This window comes from Lissotriton helveticus, chromosome 5_1 (genome assembly GCF_964261635.1).
Source record: "Lissotriton helveticus chromosome 5_1, aLisHel1.1, whole genome shotgun sequence".
Classification (NCBI taxonomy): Eukaryota; Metazoa; Chordata; class Amphibia; order Caudata; family Salamandridae; genus Lissotriton; species Lissotriton helveticus.
The window spans coordinates 2052956254-2052975473 of record NC_136065.1 but is presented as its reverse complement, the minus strand read 5'-3'; the positions used below and the strand labels follow the sequence as shown (position 1 = coordinate 2052975473).

General features: G+C 47.1%; 1 protein-coding gene across 2 annotated transcripts in view; it reads left to right on the top strand.

Annotated features, from left to right (window-relative positions):
- The first annotated feature begins 228 nt into the window (after positions 1-228).
- LOC144756271 (uncharacterized) overlaps positions 229-19220 on the top strand; it is a 191264-nt gene continuing 172272 nt past the window's right edge. Inside the window, exon 1 of one of the 2 annotated variants that reach the window (XM_078645927.1) lies at positions 229-446. The gene's annotated coding sequence lies outside the window, so the exon portion shown is untranslated. Of the gene's footprint in view, positions 447-4988; positions 5306-19220 lie in introns of those variants that run through there. The other variant, XM_078645928.1, reaches the window with a different exon arrangement.

Sequence of the window (19220 nt, the reverse complement as noted above, 5' to 3'; positions counted from 1 at the left end):
CTTGAACTCTGCAGTACAGCTTCTGACTTCACCTGAGACCGCAGAGCACAGGCTGGGGGCGCTGTCATCTCATACCGCAGAGCCCAGCCCTCCACTCCTCTCCACAATGCATGTCTCTGCCTGTGGAGTGCACCCGTCTCACCTGCACTGCACGGTGCCTCAGCGGCACCCCCGTCAAGGCACGTGACGTGGTAACTGCAGCCCCTCCCCCACATCACCCTCGCAGCCGGAAGTCCCTGACAGATGCCGGCTCCAGGCGCTCAGACTTTGATCTCTCAGGTGTGGGCGGGCGCCTCTGATCCCTGGGGAGGGAGTAGCATTGGCTGCACTGGGAGGGCGTGAGCTCCAGGGGGCGTGGGCGGGGTGTGGGGGGGTTAAACTGGATTACAAGGGAGTGACAGGAGCACCCGCGGCCGAACGAAAGAGGTGCCTGGCTGGGGAGGCAGGTGAGAAACTTTCAAACTTTGTCCTACAGCACAGTAGACTCTTAAAACTCTTCTGGGGAGCTGCCTGCCAGGGGCATTTTAGGGAATGGGAAAAGTGCTCTGGCCCAGGACCCCAGCCTTTAAGCCCCCTCCGCCCCCCGAAAGAACCAGCTCTGTTCACCAGATGATTACCTTGAATAATTCTTAAATACTGTATCCCTTTGATTTATATTTTAATGTGGGTGATGCGTGAGAGTCTATTACAGACATTTACAGAGAAATGTTGTTTGTTTCCTGCATAAAAAGTTTGTTTTAGATCAAAACAGGACCTCAAATATGTGAAATGGAGGGTGTCACGGAGGTTATTAGCAGTAATATGGAGTCGCTGCTGTTACAAGATTGAAAACACGCATAACTATCCCTGAAAATTAAATGTAACAATTATAGCATTTGGACGAGTGTGCCTGTGCACTGTCAGTGACGGGCCAAAACGTCATAAAAGTTCTGATGTTGGATCATAAATTCAAACCAGACTGTTTTGTGTACCTTTGTAACTGTATATAGGTAACTTGTGAGCGTGCATATGCATTTTGTGTACCTTTGTAACTGTATATAACGCCTTGTGAGCGTGTTAAGTCTATTTTGTGTACCATTTGTAATTTACCTGCTTCTTTGGTAAAGTGCGCGCTATATACAACTGCATTAATTAAATAAAACAAGCCCCCCCCCCCCCAAAATACGTTCGGTCCTGACCCTCGAAATCACTTCCAATGTCCCTGCTGCCTGCACCCCTGCGAGTCCCTGCGCCTCTCAACCCGCCCTCCTGACGCACAGTGCACCCCTTTTTATGCCGCGGCTGTAAGCTCAGCCTGCAGCACTGCACACTTCAGATGTCACTGCTGCAGCGTCCTCCTCAGGCAGCGGCTGATCAGCTCCTACAGGTGTGCCTCGCAGCGCTAAACCCAGCCCGCAGCACTGCCCCGCCTAAGTCACAGGCAGGGTCATGGCTCGGTCACTAGGGGTGGGGGTTGGGGGGCGGGAGGTGAGCTTCGGGGTTTCCAACAATCACGCTGGAATGGAATGTTAACGTTCATTATACACAAGCAGGGCGCATGCGAGGGGCATTAGAGGGGAAAGGGAGGGGAATAGAATAGGGGGGGGGAGGTTGTGCACTAGGTGGGAAAAGGAAAAACTATTTGTTAAAATAACCAACACTTTGGAAGACTTTGAAACCGAGAGATGGAGAGAGTGTGTGTGCCGGTTTGTCTGTGTGCAAAAAGCCCCGGTGAAGTGCGGCGGACGCCTCACCATCTGTGTACCGAGATGTCTCCACACTTACAGAGCGGTACAAAAGGGGGTGGTGATGGACGGAGCATCTGAACCAATCAAACACTCACACCCAGTCAACAGATCTGGGTTTAATCCATCATCGTTCTTTAGCCCACTCTGCCACCCCATGAGGCAAAGGGTCAGACTGATTTGCAGTCTGAACTGGGGTGGCAGAGTGGGCTAAAGAACGGTGATGGATTAAACCCAGATCTGTTGACTGGGTGTGAGTGTTTGATTGGTTCAGATGCTCCGTCCATCACCACCCCCTTTTGTACCACTTTGTTCGCCATAAGTTGGCAGGGTATGCTCAGAAGCGAGTCCCTTGCTCACTTTGCCACTGGATTCAAGCAAGCCGGGCTGAAGATGGCTGGAACGGTCCTCGGTCTAGGGAAGGCATGGCTTGGCAGTTCGGGCTGGACTGTTCCCATGAGGCACAGGGACAGACTGATTTGCATATGGCGATGTCTGAACGGGGGTGGCAGAGTGGGCTAAAGAACGGTGATGGATTAAACCCAGATCTGTTGACTGGGTGTGTTTGGTTCAGATGCTCCGTCCATCACCACCCCCTTTTGTACCACCATACATTGAAAGCACCCCTACCCAGCTAATTACTCAAAAACACATTTATTTGAGGGGGTTAACCAGGGCTCGAGATCGGAGCTCATTCAGAACGCTGGCTCCTCTGATGCAATCGCATCTAAGGGGTGAGTTAGGGGAGGCAATGAGTTTGATGGTGCAAGCCACCTTTTCTGACGTCACTTCCTGTCGTGACGTCAGCGTCCCCCCACTTCTTTTTTTAGGATTTGTGCCCTGGGGTTAACACCCTTAACACCCATCTGAAGCTACGCACTGTCAGACTCCATCCCCGGGTCTTCCACGACTCTGTATTCAGCCTCTACCGCCTCACTGGACCACGGAGGCACACCCTGATTGTAAAGCCCCACAGGCCGCAGCTCTAAGCGCCTCTCGCCTCACTGCACGCCGGGAGGCGCTTCACGCTTGTAAACCTCCCGAACAGCACTCTGTGCAGGTGTCAAGCCCCCTGCAGCACTGCCCCCCCTCCTACACTGTATGAAGGTCATACTGGGGCCTCACCCCCCCCATTAGGATCTTACCATCCCAGACAGATCCTACCACACTGCACAGCTCTGAGCCTACTGCCGCACATTGTATTGTATTGTATTGTATTGTAATTGCATTTATATCGCGATTACTTCCCCTGATGAGGCGTCAAAGCGCTTTTTTGGCGAGTAGCACACTACTCCGGGACCCATAGAGGATTAGTGTTGAATTAGTATAGTTAAACTTGCAAGTACATTTTAAGTGGTGGATAGGTTAGTCCGTTATTTGGATTTGTAATGATAGCAGAAGGATAGAGGAGGAAAAAGGTTTGTATTTATATAGCGCTTGTTACCCCTGATGGGGTGTTGACGCACGCTGTTCAGGAAGCCAATAAAGGGTTAGTGGCGAATTAATATGATGAAATATGAAGTAATTTCAGTGGTGGATATTAGTCTGTTACTTGGAGTGAGAAGGATAGCGGAGGGATCAAAGGGGAAGAAAGGTTTGCATTCATATAGCACTTGTTACCCCTGATGGGTGTTGAAGTGCTTTTCTGGTGAGTAGCACGCCACTCCGGAACCCATAAAGGATTAGTGTTGAAAATTAGTATAGTAAAATATGAAGTAATTTGAGTAGTGGATATGTTATTCAGTTATTTGGGTAGAGAAGGGTAGGTGGCGGGATAGAAGAGGGAAGGAGGTTTGTATTTATATAGCACTTGCTACCCTTGATGGGTTTTGAAGCGTAAGTAGCACGCTTCTCTGGAACTCATCAGGATTAGTGTTGAATTGGTATGGTGAAACATGAAAGTAACTTGAGTGGTGGATATGTTAGTTATTTGGATTGAGACTGGTTGGGGTGGGGTATAAAAGAGAAAAGGTTTGCATTTATATAGCGCTTGTAACCCTGATGGGGTGTTGAGACGCTTTATTGGTGAGTAGCGCTCTAAAGGATTAGTGGTGAATTAGTGTAGTTGAATATGGAATTTGAGAAGTGGACATGTTAGTCTGTTAATTTTGATTGAAAAGGATAGTGGAGGGATAAGAGTGAAAGATTTTTTTTTAGGTCTTAGCAGTAGGAGGAGGCTTTTGGATGAGTAAAAATTAGTTTTGAAGGGGAGGAGTCAGAGGGAAGGGTTTAGAAAGGTTTAGAAAGGTTTGTTTTAGAGGACCTGTATAGTAAAAGAGGTGTCAGATGATGCGAGGAGAGGTAGAGAAGGAGAGAGTCTAGAAAGGGTTATTTGGGGGATCATAGTAGTGGTTTGGAATAAATGAGAGAGTGGATGTAGAGGATATATTGAGCGAAGTATAGGCTGAGTATTAGGGTAGTGCATTGGAAATGCTAAATTAGAAGAAAGTGATAAATATATAGATCCATAAGTACATTGAAAGTATCTAGATACATAAAGGAGGTAAGTATATGTAGATTAAAGATATTGATAGAGGCACAGGATGGAAATAGGGTAGTGCTTTGGATATGCTTTTTCAGGTGAAAAGTAACAGACACACAGATCCAAGTACATGGAAGGTACATAGATGCACCATGGAAGTATGTACATGTAGACCAAAGATGATTTATTTATTTATTATTTATTTTTCCTCTCAACAACATAATTATTTTACATGTTTATACAAAGTAATACACAACGATAGGAACAAATCTATAGTGAAAACAAATGCCTATATACAGAGGGATATGCTGTACATTTCTGTTTGCGTATGGTGCTTATGTGGGGAAGAGCCTGAGCAGGGACACGTGGAAAGCTCAACTAGCCGGGCTTGTATTTACCAACTTTGGAGTGAGGTGAGCTCCGTGGGCGGGGCCTGCAACTCCCTCAGGGAGGGGCCTGCTCCAGCGGGGGCTCCTCGAACCCGAGGGTGGGGCTGGCTCAGTTACCTGCACCCACAGGGTCAGCTCAGGAGGGGGCAGGTACGTGGGGGTGGGGCTGGCTCAGTTACCTGCACCTCCCTGGAGGGCAGGGTCTGCTCAGGTGGGGGCGGGACTTACCTGAGGGCGGGGCTTGCTCGGGTACCTGCACCTCTATAGGGGGAGCAGTAACGTGAAGGCGGGGCTGGTTCAGGTACCTGCACTTCCCTGCGGGCGGCTGGGCCTCGCCAGGTGGGGGCAGCACTTTCCTGCGGGCGTGGCTTGTTTGGTACCTGTACTGCCGATGGGCGGGGCCTGAGTCAGTAAGGGCTGCACCCACCTTAGGCTAGAGTCCGCTCCGGTACCGGGACCGTCCCAGGGGGCAGGGCCTGCTTCGGGGCCGCACCACCCCCTCCCCGGACCTGTTTCCGGGGTCGGCCTGGTCGGCTCAGCAGGTCTCGGAGAGCAGAGGCCGGTCCGTGAAAAGTCCTGGTTCCAGCAACATTTGACTGTTTGTGCAGCTCATTGAACTCCGCGGTATCCCGGAGGCGCTACAGACACTACACGAGGCAGGCTTGACAGATGCGGATCTGAGGGATTCCGACATATACTTGTCATTTAGGGTGAGTGCACGTGTCCAGCCGGGGGGGTGGGGGGGGGGGATCCAAAATGGGACAAGGGGGCAATAACTCTCTTGCAAGCCTACAAAACGTCCAGACACCCGATTAAAGAACAGTGTATTCACATTTGTGTTTTTAAAGAGGCAAAGACGAAATATTGTATGCCTCTGTTGTGCGGCTGCGATACTGTCTACTGAGGGAGGCAGAAGAGCATTTTGGGAGATGTAGTCCTGTGTGTGCTTCTTGTATGGAGCGAAAATAAACAACCCTATCTCGCCTATGCTTGTCGCTGGCTCCCCATAGAAGCCAGGGTGCTGTATAGGAGAAATGCATGTGTCCCTTTAGCCGACCTCCCCCCTGGTAATGTACCCCCCCTACCTCACCCCCGACTGACTGTGCGACCTGTGTTTCAACAAACCTTGCAGCCTCTACCTGTACTACCCCCTACAACCTCTAACACTGTGTCATCGAAATGACTAAAGAACCCTACTTTCCACCCCCACTTTGTACCTTTATGTAATGATCGTAACCAGAAACTGCTTGTAACTTTGTATCCTTTGTACCGAAACCTGCTTTATTGAAAAAGCCCTCTAACACCCCCGGGTAATGCCCGTACTGCATAAAAATGCAACATTTATTTAGCAAGTGAGGGTTAGTGCAATGAATTATCTGTACTGATTGACGCACAGTGTCGCGAGCTAGCTACACAGAGGCACAGTGCATTATTGTGGTATGTGCACGCATTCCTGTACACCTGAGTGACGTGGCACCAGTTAAGAGTAAGATTAACCTGCTATAACCAGGATTTAGAAGCCTCGCTTCAGTCCCCAGAGGCGGCCCGCCATCCATTTATTTACTTTTAATACGGGCTTCTTGAGTTCCAGGATTGTGACCTCGTCTCTTTTACCACATAATTGTGGATTGCCACATTTACCACATCACCCACTACCTGCTGTGTAATATGGGGGTTTCAGCATAGAAAGTTTCTGGTTGAAAGAAATGTGAACCTGTTAAGCACTGCACATTGTCTTTCAGCGCTTGGAAACCCTCGCAGGTGATTAGAGGCGCTGTACAAATTCACATACACAACTAATGCAGCTCACGACAGTTTATGAAAGATTATAGGGCACCTTTCGCCTGTTGATCGCTCTTTTTAGGCATTAAAAGATGTGAGAATTCTCAGATAATGTTAGTGTGACAGTCTGGGCAGGGATCTTCAACTGTAGTTTCTAAGGTAAAATGTAAACATTAAAATGCAGTTCAAACAAGGTGAAAAGAATGATTTATGCTGTCGTGAAACTTTCCACTTTTTCTTCTGTGTTCTCAGAGCAGCAGAAATTAGGGTGCGATATTGGTTTTGCAGAATCGGAAATATTCTGCGCCTGTTTTTAAGGTCGGAGATCTTTTATCGGAAAGTGTCTTGTAATGAGACCTACAGATAAATATATGTCATAATCAACAGTGTTCACTTGTGCCAACAAGCATTGAAAATGCAATAGGTCTCGCAATAGAAGAGTTTGACCTTTTTCGTTTTGCAAATGGATGAGTGGCGTTGCGTGGATGAGTGGCGTTGCGTGGATGAGTGGCGTTGCGTGGATGAGTGGCGTGTGTGAGTGGCGTTGCGTGTGTGAGTGGCGTTGCGTGGATGAGTGGCGATGAGTGGCGTTGCGTGTGTGAGTGGCGTTGCGTGTGTGAGTGGCGTTGCGTGTGTGAGTGGCGTTGCGTGTGTGAGTGGCGTTGCGTGTGTGAGTGGCGTTGCGTGGATGAGTGGCGTTGCGTGGATGAGTGGCGTTGTGTGGATGAGTGGCGTTGCGTGGATGAGTGGCGTTGCGTGGATGAGTGGCGTGTGTGAGTGGCGTTGCGTGTGTGAGTGGCGTTGCGTGTGTGAGTGGCGTTGCGTGGATGAGTGGCGTTGCGTGGATGAGTGGCGTTGCGTGGATGAGTGGCGTTGCGTGTGGGAGTGGCATTGGGTGTGTGAGTGGCATTGGGTGTGTGACTGTGCTGCCTGTGGCGAGTGCAAACTACAATCAATTGGCACAGATTAAAATAATATTTTTAAAACATGAGTTTATTATGCCAGTTTCAAAACAACTAGTAGTTTCACTTAACCTGCATTAACAGTAGCACTTGGAATATAGGTATTTAAACTCTTGGATGTCGCACATACGGCATTGAGTTGGGAGATCAACAGCTGAGCTGTACATTTTCAGTTTTGCGTGTAATTGTGTTATATCTAGGGAGACGGACGGACGTGAAAGTGATCGGGGGAGGAGGAGGGTGGGGAGCACGTGAGTGGTGTATGTATGTGCCTAAGCGAGGTGCTTGGGAGAGCGAGGCTGTCCAGGAGGGAGGGGGAAAAGGGAGGGGTTATGGCAAGCAGGGGGCCTGATTATGGCCACAGCTTGAAGTCTTTGAAGTCTCCGCATGCTGGCAAATGGTGATGAGGCAGAGAGTCTTTGATTCAGAGTTGTACTTCTGGATTGCTTTACTTAGGGAGGAGCCAGACAAGCATGAGGGCCTTTGAAAGTCGGTAGTATAGACGGTATGTGAATGGCGACTTTGGGTGATGTTATCATACATGGTTCAGGGCCCTGCACTGCAGAGCCGGCATAGCGGAAACGCTTTATTATTTACTGTCAACGAGAACTGAAGGCGAGGGTGCTAGGCAAAATGCAAATCTGGCGGGCGAGACAGTGCAGTGGCCCGAAGATGGGGGGTTGGGTAGTGTGGGGTAAACAAGAGCCACCCAGCAGCACGTGAGCGGGAGGCACCACTTGTAGGGGGTGGATGTGAAGAGGACTCGTCCCTGTGCACGCGAAAGTGAAAGCAGCAGCCGCATCAAAAGTGTGCAAATTTAAAATACAAACTGCAACGAAGTAGAGCATCAAAAAGAACCCGCTGTAGACTTACTGAAATTTGAGAGATGCTGTCGCGTGAAGGGACAAACTGAGTGTGTTACTGCAGTAGAAAGTGAAGAAAGGCAAACCAAGATGAAAAAAAAGTTAAAACAAGAATAAGACCAAAAGAGACAAGACGGAGGGAAGGCAGAGAAGGGGAGGGGGGAGGAGAAATGCGACACGGCGGGCAGGGGAGGGGGCGGAGCGGGGAGAGGGTGTGAAAGCAGCAGGGGCCTGGAGTGCGGCTGAGGGAACTAAAGAAATGCGACACGGCAGGCAGGGGAGGGGGCGGAGCGGGGGTGTGGGAGGAGTGCGCCTGAGGGAAAATACATGCAAGGCAGGCGGCTGGGGGCATGTGCACGCGCTTTTAAGCTCAATGCGCATGCGCATTGAGCTTGAATTTCACGGGCACTGCAAGGAATCGCCACGATTCCTTGCAAGTTGGTTAAAGACTGTTTAAGCCCCCATAGTCTCGTAAGCTCGATGCGCATGCGCATCGACAGGCGAGACCTAAAAAGGACTGTGCTTCTAGAATACTTCAAATTGTGAACTCCGAGTTAATCTAAAACTGAAAGCAATTTTAAACCCCCCTTGAGAACCACAGGATATAAAATACACTCCTTTATTACAGGGACGAGTATATTGTTTTCTGCCGATGCAACGTTGTATGTTTTACACAAACTGTTTTATTCGGGATGCCATTCAGGGCAGTGCTGAATTAAAGGGGTTCGCTGTGCGTACGTAGCAGATTAGGCCATACCTGCAGTGATTGACACTTTGCACAGGATGTGCTGTGACTGTTAGGTTTTACTAAGCCTATGTATTCTCTAAGGGCCTGGTACCCCTTTTGTAGCGATGTGTATTCAGAAGGGTACAGTAAGCAGTGTGATGATGTCACAGAAGGTGCTGCATAATGTACTTGTAACAGCAGATTATTCTGAGTTCTCTTGAAGCATAATGGAGTCCGTCCTAGACTAGTGCCTACCTATCCTTCCGTTACAACCTCAGTGTAGGGTGTCTTTCAGGACCACTACGCACACTGCTTACTGTATAATGGAAATATCCCATCATGCACCTGTTAACTTGTAACCAGCTAACATTCAGCTCTGACAATATACCACACCACGAGCCTAGCAACAAATATATATATAATCACTGCACGTCCAGCATCACAAACACACCCACTAACTTCTAACCAGCACTGTGATATGTCTAACTTCATTCATTCATTCATCCATTCACCAGGATTTATATAGCGCATGGCTACCCAACGGGCCTCCCAGCGCTGGTAATAAGCCTCCGCCGCGGTTCGTTTTTGAATGTCTAATGATTAAAATAGGTAGGGGTTCAACTTTTTTTCTGAAGCTGATTTGTACTCTGTCTGGTCTGATGTGTGCTGGGAGAGGCATTCCAGAGCCTAGGTGCCCTTTATGCAAAGGAATTACCTCTGCAACTTGTTTTCTTGATCTTTGGGGCCACTGAGAGTTTGTGACCCTCTGATCTCGGTGTTCTTTTCAGCGTGAAGGGGTCATAAGGCGTTGCATGAGCTGGGGGCCTTGTTTGTTGATGGCGCGATGGACCAGTCGCAGGGCTTGGGTTCTCTTCTGTACTGACAGCCAGTGCAGGGCTGCAAGTGCTGGTGCTGCTATCCTGGGGTTGGGGATTTTGTAGAGAATCCTCGCCGCGGCTTTCTGAATCACCTGCAGTCGATGAGTGACTTATTTCAGATTCTCTAAGTAGATGGAGTTTCCATAGTCCAGGCGCGAGTTAATTAGTCCCTGCACTACCACTTCATGGAGTGGGATGGGGAGCCAGCTTAAGTTTCCTAAGGGTTCATGGTAGTCCGAAGCAGCATTCAGCCAATTTCTTGGCCTGGAACTCCATGGTTAGCCTCTCATCGATGCAGAATCACAAACTCTTGACTGTAGGGGTGTGGAATGGACCGAGACAATCTGGCCAGTTGAGTTCCAACCAGCGCAAGGGGTTTCTTCCTGCACCAGGACCTCCGTTTTATCGCCGTTCAGTTTCAAGCTGCTGGCAGGCATCCAGTGAGTAAATTGTTTGATACAGGCGTTTAATTGGTTGGAAGTTTTGTTCGTATCTGCTGTGAGTGAGATGATGCTCTGCGTAGGAGACTAAAGCTAGTCTGAGTTTGCACTATTCCTGCCAGTGGGCGTACGTACAAATGGAAGAGTGTGGGACTTAAGGAACATCTCTTTGGAACTCCCCATTTCAATGAGTGTGTTGCCGAGATTGACGAGTCGTCCTGGAATTGGAAGCTCCTGTGCTCTAGGAATGCTGTGAGCCATTTGAGCGCGCCTCTGACAATTCCTGCCCGTCTAACATGCGGGTTCGTAAAGGATGGGACACGGTGTCGAAGGCCGCACTCAGGTCCAGTAGGATCATTGCCGCTGAACGACCTTGGTCAAGGATTGCTCTGCGTTCTTCCGTTGCGGCAAGTAGCGCAGTTTCTGTGCTGCTGCCCGGCGTGAACCCTGTTTGAGTAGGGTGCAGGATCGTGTGGGCCTCCGGAGAGGCTGACCGATGCTTGTTCGCTTGTTTCTCCAAGATTTTACTGACCCCTGGGAGTTGGGAGATGGGTCTGTATTTCTCTGTGCAAAGGGAGTCTGCCGAAGGTTTCTTCAGGAGTGGTTTAACCACAGCATTTTTCCGTGCCGCGGGAACCATGCCACTCTGAAGGGAGTGGTTGAACATGTCAATCGGTGAGGCTAAGATTGTACTTCCTTCTTTCCTTAGGATATCTTGGGGGGGCTAGGTCGAGCGGGGACCCTGATTTGATCGTCCTGAGGGCCTCTTCTGTTGCTTCCTTGTCATCAGAGGGAAGGCTTTCAGTGTGATCTTGGCAGGTGTTACTGCAGCCAGGGCTGTGCTCTGGGTGGCATCTTCAGGTTTGGCTAGAACAATGCTGTTTACCTTTTCTAGGAAGAAATTGACGAGCATATCCCAGCGCTCCTCTGAGGGGGCGGGTCCTCTTTGATTCTTAGCTGGCTTCATAAGTCTGTCTACCAGTCTGAACAGCTCCTTAGAGGAATCAGGGACATTGTCGATTTTGGCACTGAAATAAAAGACTCTTGCTTCCCTTATTGCATACTAGTAATTATTTTTTTTACTTATTACTAGTATGATATCTTGCTGTGCCCATTGTATGTTTTTCTCCATTTTCGTTCTAGCTTCTTTTGCTTCTTTTTCTAAGTCCTGGAGATTTGCTGAAAACCAGAGCTCGTCCAATCGGACGACTTGGGCGTCAAGTGGACCAGAGAGTCCAGAGAGCCTTTGAGCCAGTCCTCACATTTGTTGTCTCTCTCTCCTATATCCCCTTCCTTTCTTGGCATGGATTCTGCTAGGGACTGTTCCCAGCTTATGGCCTCTAGTTTGGACCAGTATCGCCCTACCTTAGTGGGATTGGGAGGTTTAGTTATGTGCAAAAAGTGCATAAAGAGAAGGGGACTAGGTGGTGGTCCGCCCAGTATATTGGGATGGGGGTATCTGTTGTGAGCTCCTTGATGTTCCAGAAGATAAGGGCCAGAAGGTGGCCCAGTTTGCGGGTGGGATGATTTATGCGTGTGCGGCCATGTCAAGCATGAGGTTTTTTATGTTGTTCTTACTCTCCTTGTCAAGATGTTTGTGGCGATCACCCATTAGTGTGAAGTTTGCTTTCTGCAGACTGATTTCTGTTATAAGTTCTGGGAGTAGTTAACTAAATTCTGTGGCAGGGCGCGTGGGGGGTGATATATCCGTATCGCTGAGAAGGTGGAGGTGGCTGAAAAAACTCGAGTGACAAAAGAAGGCGGTCGCTCCCAGGGATATTAATGGGTGTGAATTGGCCTTTTAGTGTATTTTTGTAGATTATGGTTGCTCTCCTTCCCTTTGTCTACGCAATCACAGCTAGCGATAGCATAGCCTGGTCTCCGCTATGAAAGCTACTTCTGGCTGCTTGTCGTCTAGGAGGATGGACATGAGACCGCCCCATGCAGGGAACGCTTACCGCATGTCTAGCATCACTAGAGACACGCCCATCCACATCTAATGCGACATGTCACATATGTAAGATCACATGAGACCGCCCCATGCAGGGAACGCTTACCGCATGTCTAGCATCACACGAGACACGCCCATCCACATCTAATGAGACATGTCACATATGTAAGATCACATGAGACCGCCCCATGCAGGGGACGCTTACCGCATGTCTAGCATCACTAGAGACACGCCCATCCACATCTAATGCGACATGTCACATATGTAAGATCACATGAGACCGCCCCATGCAGGGGACGCTTACCGCATGTCTAGCATCACTCGAGACACGCCCATCCACATCTAATGCGACATGTCACATATGTAAGATCACATGAGACCGCCCTATGCAGGAGACGCTTACCTCATGTCTAGCATCACTAGAGACACGCCCATCAACCTCTAATGAGACATGTCACATATGTAAGATCACATGAGACCGCCCCATGCAGGGGACGCTTACCGCATGTCTAGCATCACTAGAGACACGCCCATCCACATCTAATGCGACATGTCACATATGTAAGATCACATGAGACCGCCCCATGCAGGGGACGCTTACCGCATGTCTAGCATCACTCGAGACACGCCCATCCACATCTAATGCGACATGTCACATATGTAAGATCACATGAGACCGCCCCATGCAGGGGACGCTTACCGCATGTCTAGCATCACTCGAGACACGCCCATCCACATCTAATGCGACATGTCACATATGTAAGATCACATGAGACCGCCCCATGCAGGGGACGCTTACCGCATGTCTAGCATCACTCGAGACACGCCCATCCACATCTAATGCGACATGTCACATATGTAAGATCACATGAGACCGCCCCATGCAGGGGACGCTTACCGCATGTCTAGCATCACTAGAGACACGTCCATCCACATCTAATGCGACATGTCACATATGTAAGATCACATGAGACCGCCCCATGCAGGGGACGCTTACCGCATGTCTAGCATCACTAGAGACACGCCCATCCACATCTAATGCGACATGTCACATATGTAAGATCACATGAGACCGCCCCATGCAGGGGACGCTTACCGCATGTCTAGCATCACTAGAGACACGCCCATCCACATCTAATGCGACATGTCACATATGTAAGATCACATGAGACCGCCCCATGCAGGGGACGCTTACCGAATGTCTAGCATCACTCGAGACACGCCCATCCACATCTAATGCGACATGTCACATATGTAAGATCACATGAGACCGCCCCATGCAGGGGACGCTTAACGCATGTCTAGCATCACTCGAGACACTCCCATCCACATCTAATGCGACATGTCACAAATGTAAGATCACATGAGACCGCCCCATGCAGGGGACGCTTACCGCATGTCTAGCATCACTAGAGACACGCCCATCAACCTCTAATGAGACATGTCACATATGTAAGATCACATGAGACCGCCCCATGCAGGGAACGCTTACCGCATGTCTAGCATCACTCGAGACACGCCCATCCACATCTAATGCGACATGTCACATATGTAAGATCACATGAGACCGCCCCATGCAGGGAACGCTTACCGCATGTCTAGCATCACTCGAGACATGCCCATCAACGCCCTAAGGAGATCTCTCCCACATCTAAGATCGCATGAGACCGCCCCATGCAGGAAACGCTTACCGCATGTCTAGCATCAGTAGGGACACGCCCATCAACCTCTAATGAGACATGTCACATATGTAAGATCATATGAGACCGTCCCATGCAGGGAACACTTACCGCATGTCTGCCCCATGCAAGTAAAACGTGTAATCAGTGCAGAAGCGTGTCTGGAATCATCGGAGACAGCCTCTGCACATGCTGACTTATAACCAGTGGAGTGACCGTCTTGACACTATGAGACCGCCCCATACAGGTAAAATATATGACCAATGCATGTCTAACATTGTAGGAGACAACCTCCCCGCTCAATAACCTCTAACCAGCACAATGACCTCTCTTGCTCGATAAGAGACTGTTCCTTCTACAATTATTAACTCCAAATCCCTGAGAGAGGTCCGTGTGTGGATTTTGTGCTGTCTGTAAATTCAAAGATCAGTGCAGGAAATGGGTAAATCTATAATCTGTCTCCCCTTAAATGAGGCGCTAGGGGTTGGTTTAATAGCACATCCATCTCCTGCCCACTGCTCTGTGCTGACCCAGGTATCCCCTCTTGGGGCCGATAAGCAGAAGTCTCCACCATCCTGCACATGTGTCATAGGGGGAACCTGTTTTCCATAGTACTAAGAAAAGTCTATCTTTTGAAACCCTGTTATTATCATTGCCCCTAGATGCACCAAACCTAGGTCATGGTGTACCACTGAGCCACCACAGCATGTGCAAGGTCAAACATGCTGACATAAACCAAGTTTAAACCACAAGCACCCATAGCTGGTCATGATTCTGTCATGGATAACCATGGTTGGTCGGTAAACATAACTAGAGAACTATGGAGCCTCTGTCAGATCTCTTGAGTGCACCTTTTGTTAATGTCCTACCTGGGGTCTCATTTGGTTTGTGGCCTTTTTCCCTTTGGAAGTTGTGTTGGATTGACAGATTCCCAGTTATCGGAGAGATGAGCGGCACTCTGCCTTTGCCCATCCACCAGAAATGATCAACTTGGTGTGTATGGAAATAAACATTTTCAATTCTCCCTGATTTAGAAAACCTCAAAAGCTGCTGTAAGTCAATTCCCGTGGTCGCTTCTGACAGCTCATTCTTTAAAACCAGCCTACTCTGTCCATTTAAAGCATTAAGTACACAGATGGTGTCTGAAACCCCAGGGACACAGTCACACAATGTGATGCATGAACAGAAGTAATCAATAGATCTGGAAGTGAAGTGTGATAGTCCTGAAATCCATCTCGTTTTTGCAGTTCATATTTATTTATTCCAATCATTCTTCAATATTAAACCAGAATATAAATATTGATCAGCCAATGTGTTTCGTCCCTTGCAATAATAGGACTTCTTCACGGCAGTAGACCCACATTCTTAAGCATCAAGACGTTATGAATACAAGGGTATAGAAATAAATAGTAATATTCAGTGTTACTGTGAAACAAGTCCCCGAAGTGCTCGTATTCAGGAGCCTTTCCTGGTAATGGTGCATGCCACCTATATGGGCGAGGGTATGTTGTCCTTATATGGGTATAAACTTATCTTGACTATTAATATGACTCTATTGACTAAAAATAAAGGCCTATCTGGGCACTGCTGTCAGTAGACAGCATGTGATTAACCTAAAAAAAGAGCCTTAAGAAGCACTACCAAGAAGGGATCGGTGGCTCCGCCCACATGTTTTTAGCCAGGAGTACATGGTTTGATGAGGCAGAAGTTGTGTGCTTCCACCAAAAAATGTACTTGCCCATCACACAGCTTTGATCATTCTGTTTATCTATCCAGCTGCCTGAACTTGAACTATCAAGGGCACACACATGACATTGTGGTGCTTTTAGAGTGTTTTAGATAAGCAGATAATTTACGGTGTTTGTTGTTCTCTAGCAGCAGCACTGATTGGGTGAGGGCGGTGATTAACTTTGGACCTCGAGTACAGTTTTGTGTTTGGGAGCCCAGGGCTACATTAATATAAATGGATGTTAAGGTCTGGCTTGACAGAGCAACTGTTGCTTGACCTGATGTGATCAACATAGAAGACCTTTGAGAGTACTGCTGAGAGAGGGGCTTATGCGCCACCCACATGTTGGTGACCCCGAGTACAGGCTTTGAGTGAGCTGATTTGTGTGCGTACACTAAAAGACTGCATGTATTGCACTTTTTGGCTTGTGGCAAAGTTTGTACTCTAGGGCTGAGTTGGTTATGGTTGGTTATGGTGGTGTGCCAGAATTCACTGCTACTTGCCTAATCTATTTATAATAAAATGTCATTATAAAGGCACTAGACCTGATATATTTATGGTGAAAAGTATATGTTAAAGTTGATGGGGATTTAAGTGTGGATTGCTATTACTTTGTTATAGCTTATAGGTTTTGTTACGTGGAATTTCACAGATTAACATAGTAGGCAGGCGGTTTGTTGTTACTCACCCATTGTGATAAACCATGGATACAGTAGATTTACTCTGTTGGAATCCTTGTTAAGCTGTTTTAAGAGATAGTATTTTTCTTAGCCAACAGTAACTTTGTATACATATCTAACTTATCACTGTGTGTCTGTTGGTTAATTTGTGGAAAAGTTTACGCTCAAACTGTAGGCATCAGTTGGTCATGGTGAGAAGGTATAATCCTGTTTGTATTGATTGTGAAACACACCAATTAAAGCCATAAGCCTTTCGCAGTTGGTTATTATCACATTGTGTTACAGGCTATAGACCGGTATTTTGTTACGTGTAATCTCACAAATTCCTTTAGTAAACAGGGTTTTGACGTTGGCCACTCACTCTGACAAACCTTCCGGGTTTTCACTGTGATGAAAGCCAGTAGGACGAACATCCTTATTGTGAAAAGCATGTTTTAAAGACATTAGACTTTCAAGGATGGATTCTTATTACACTGGGGTCAAACTTGTTGGCAGATTTGGTTTTTTTTTCATCGATTTATCGTAATAGACCAATGTTTTGGTGTTGGGGATCCACCGAACCAACTGAGGGGATAAGAAGATGTGCACTGAACTCATCCGGGTTAACCTCTTTTAGGAGAGACAGTATTTTTCTTTGCCAAATGTAATTTTATATACATCTGTAATTTTAGGACTATTGCCAGATGGTTGCCTTGTGGAAAGCTTATGCTCCGTACAGTGGGCTTGAGTTGGTTATGGTGACAAGTCAATGATAAAGGATAGAGGCCTTATCAGTACATTGGGAACATTTATGTCCAATTCCCTGGGCTACATCTGTTTATAATGAAGATATGACAAAGCAAGTAGGCCTTACCCACTGTGGAAAAGCAGGTGTTGAAGGCAATATAATTTTAAGGATAGGTTGTTATGACACTGTGCTAAAGCATGTTGGTGAGTATTTCGTTTTACATGAAATTTCACAGAACTCTGTAGTAGGCAGGGTTTTTTGTGTTGGTGACACACCTAAGCAAACCATGAGGTCAGACAGTTTGCACTGCGGTAATACTTATTATGCTCTATTATTAGGGATTTTATATTGTTTTTGACAACTGTTTTGTGTACATTTTTGTAATTCTTTTTATGGTATACCTGATAGTTTTGCTGCTGGATACCCCCTATGACAAACTATAGATACAGAAGATGTATACGGTCAGAATCATTGTCACACCTTCTCAGAAGAGCGTATTTTGACCTGTCAAATGTAAATTTTGTATACTTTATACTTTTCTGATTTGTTTCCCTTCTGGTTGCCTTGTGGGGAACCGTATTCTCCGTACAGCAGTCCTGAGGTGGTTATGGTGATAAACTAATGATAACTACAGGCCGGATTGGTTCACTAGGAACAAATATTTCTGTTGGGATAGGTCTGTGCTGTTAATTATGAAATGTTATGATAAACGCAGTAGGCCTGACACAGATTGTGGAAAGTATATATTAAAACCAATAAGATTTTGGAGAGGATGTGGCCTAACAGCAAGAGCAGTTGACCTCGAAGCTGGGGGACCGGGTTTGAGTCTCGGCAGGGAAGCGCAACATACAGTGACTAAGGGTAAATCACTTAATCTCCCCGTGCCCAACAAAATGAATGTGTTTGTCTGTAATGCAAATGGCGCTCATGTAAAGCGCTCTGATACCTTAGGGTCGAGTTCGCACTATATAAGACTCGACAAAAAAAATAAGATGGGTCTCTATATTTAAGCCTACAGATAGGTATTTTGTTGCATGAAATGTCAGATTATCTTTGCAGTGAATATGTTTGGTGTTGGTTACTGCCTCTGACAAACCCTTTGGTGAGAAAATTTGCACTGTAATAATTTTTGCTAAAATGTCTTCTTCGCTGCCTGCTAGTTTCTTGTAATAAAAAAAGATTAAATAATACAGCAATCCTTGTATATACATTTATATCAATATAGATAAATAGAAGGCCTGTGGGTTAGCTGTGTTGTGCCATTGGACTGTCTAAGTGTCATTTACATTGGCTGTCTTGCTGGCATTTTCTGGTGCTCTGTACTGCCACCTGAAAATCAGTGCACTTCAGTGTCCTGGCTGGTTGGCCAGTCCTTTTGTTGTGAATTTTCTCCTTTTATGGTTCCCCTTTTATTTATTTGCTTCTCTTTTTATTTTTATGTTTCTTGAGAAGATGCTACAGCTCTGCAGGCCGTGCTAACGGGTCGCTTGTTTGCTGGTCATTTCCTGTGACGTGCGTCACATCCCACATGGCCATCTCCTCTAACCCAGAAGATCACTAAGAAATGCTGTCCGTATTGTATCATTGTTTTTAAATTTCAAGATGGCCAACACGTTTGTTCTAAAGGTGGTGGCTCTGCTAGAACCTTAAAACAAATATAGAGCATTTACAATACCTCTGCAAGACAGACACCCGCTGCTATGTTTAGTCTCATTATTGCAAGCATATGCCAGCCATGTGTAGATGGCAGCATGCTTTCTTGTTTCTACTTGTACTGTTTTATCTTGCATATGTTGTTGAGTTTGTGTTTTATTGCAGTTGTATCATAGGGTGAATGCAAGAATGAGACAGTGGATGTCACAGTGCAAAGATGAGTGACGGAGTGCATCCTTGATGACTTATGGAGTGCCAAACCCATTAATGACACAAAAGGCACTTTAAATCATAAGCCAGACATCATTGCATTGCCAATGCCTGTTATATTTTGTAAAGCACTAATGACCTTGCTGTACAATACCTGTGCAGACACGTTTCTGTTTATCATCCTACAGGTTCGTGGTGCAGTGCCAAGAAGGCGCTGCTCTGCCTCCCACGTATAAAAGCGAAATCTAAGGGTGGCAGAGCCTTTTCTATACATGCGCTGTAGAGTAGAATTCACTCTCCTATTCGTTGAGACGAGCTTCAAACTCTCTTTCCATCAGGCAAAC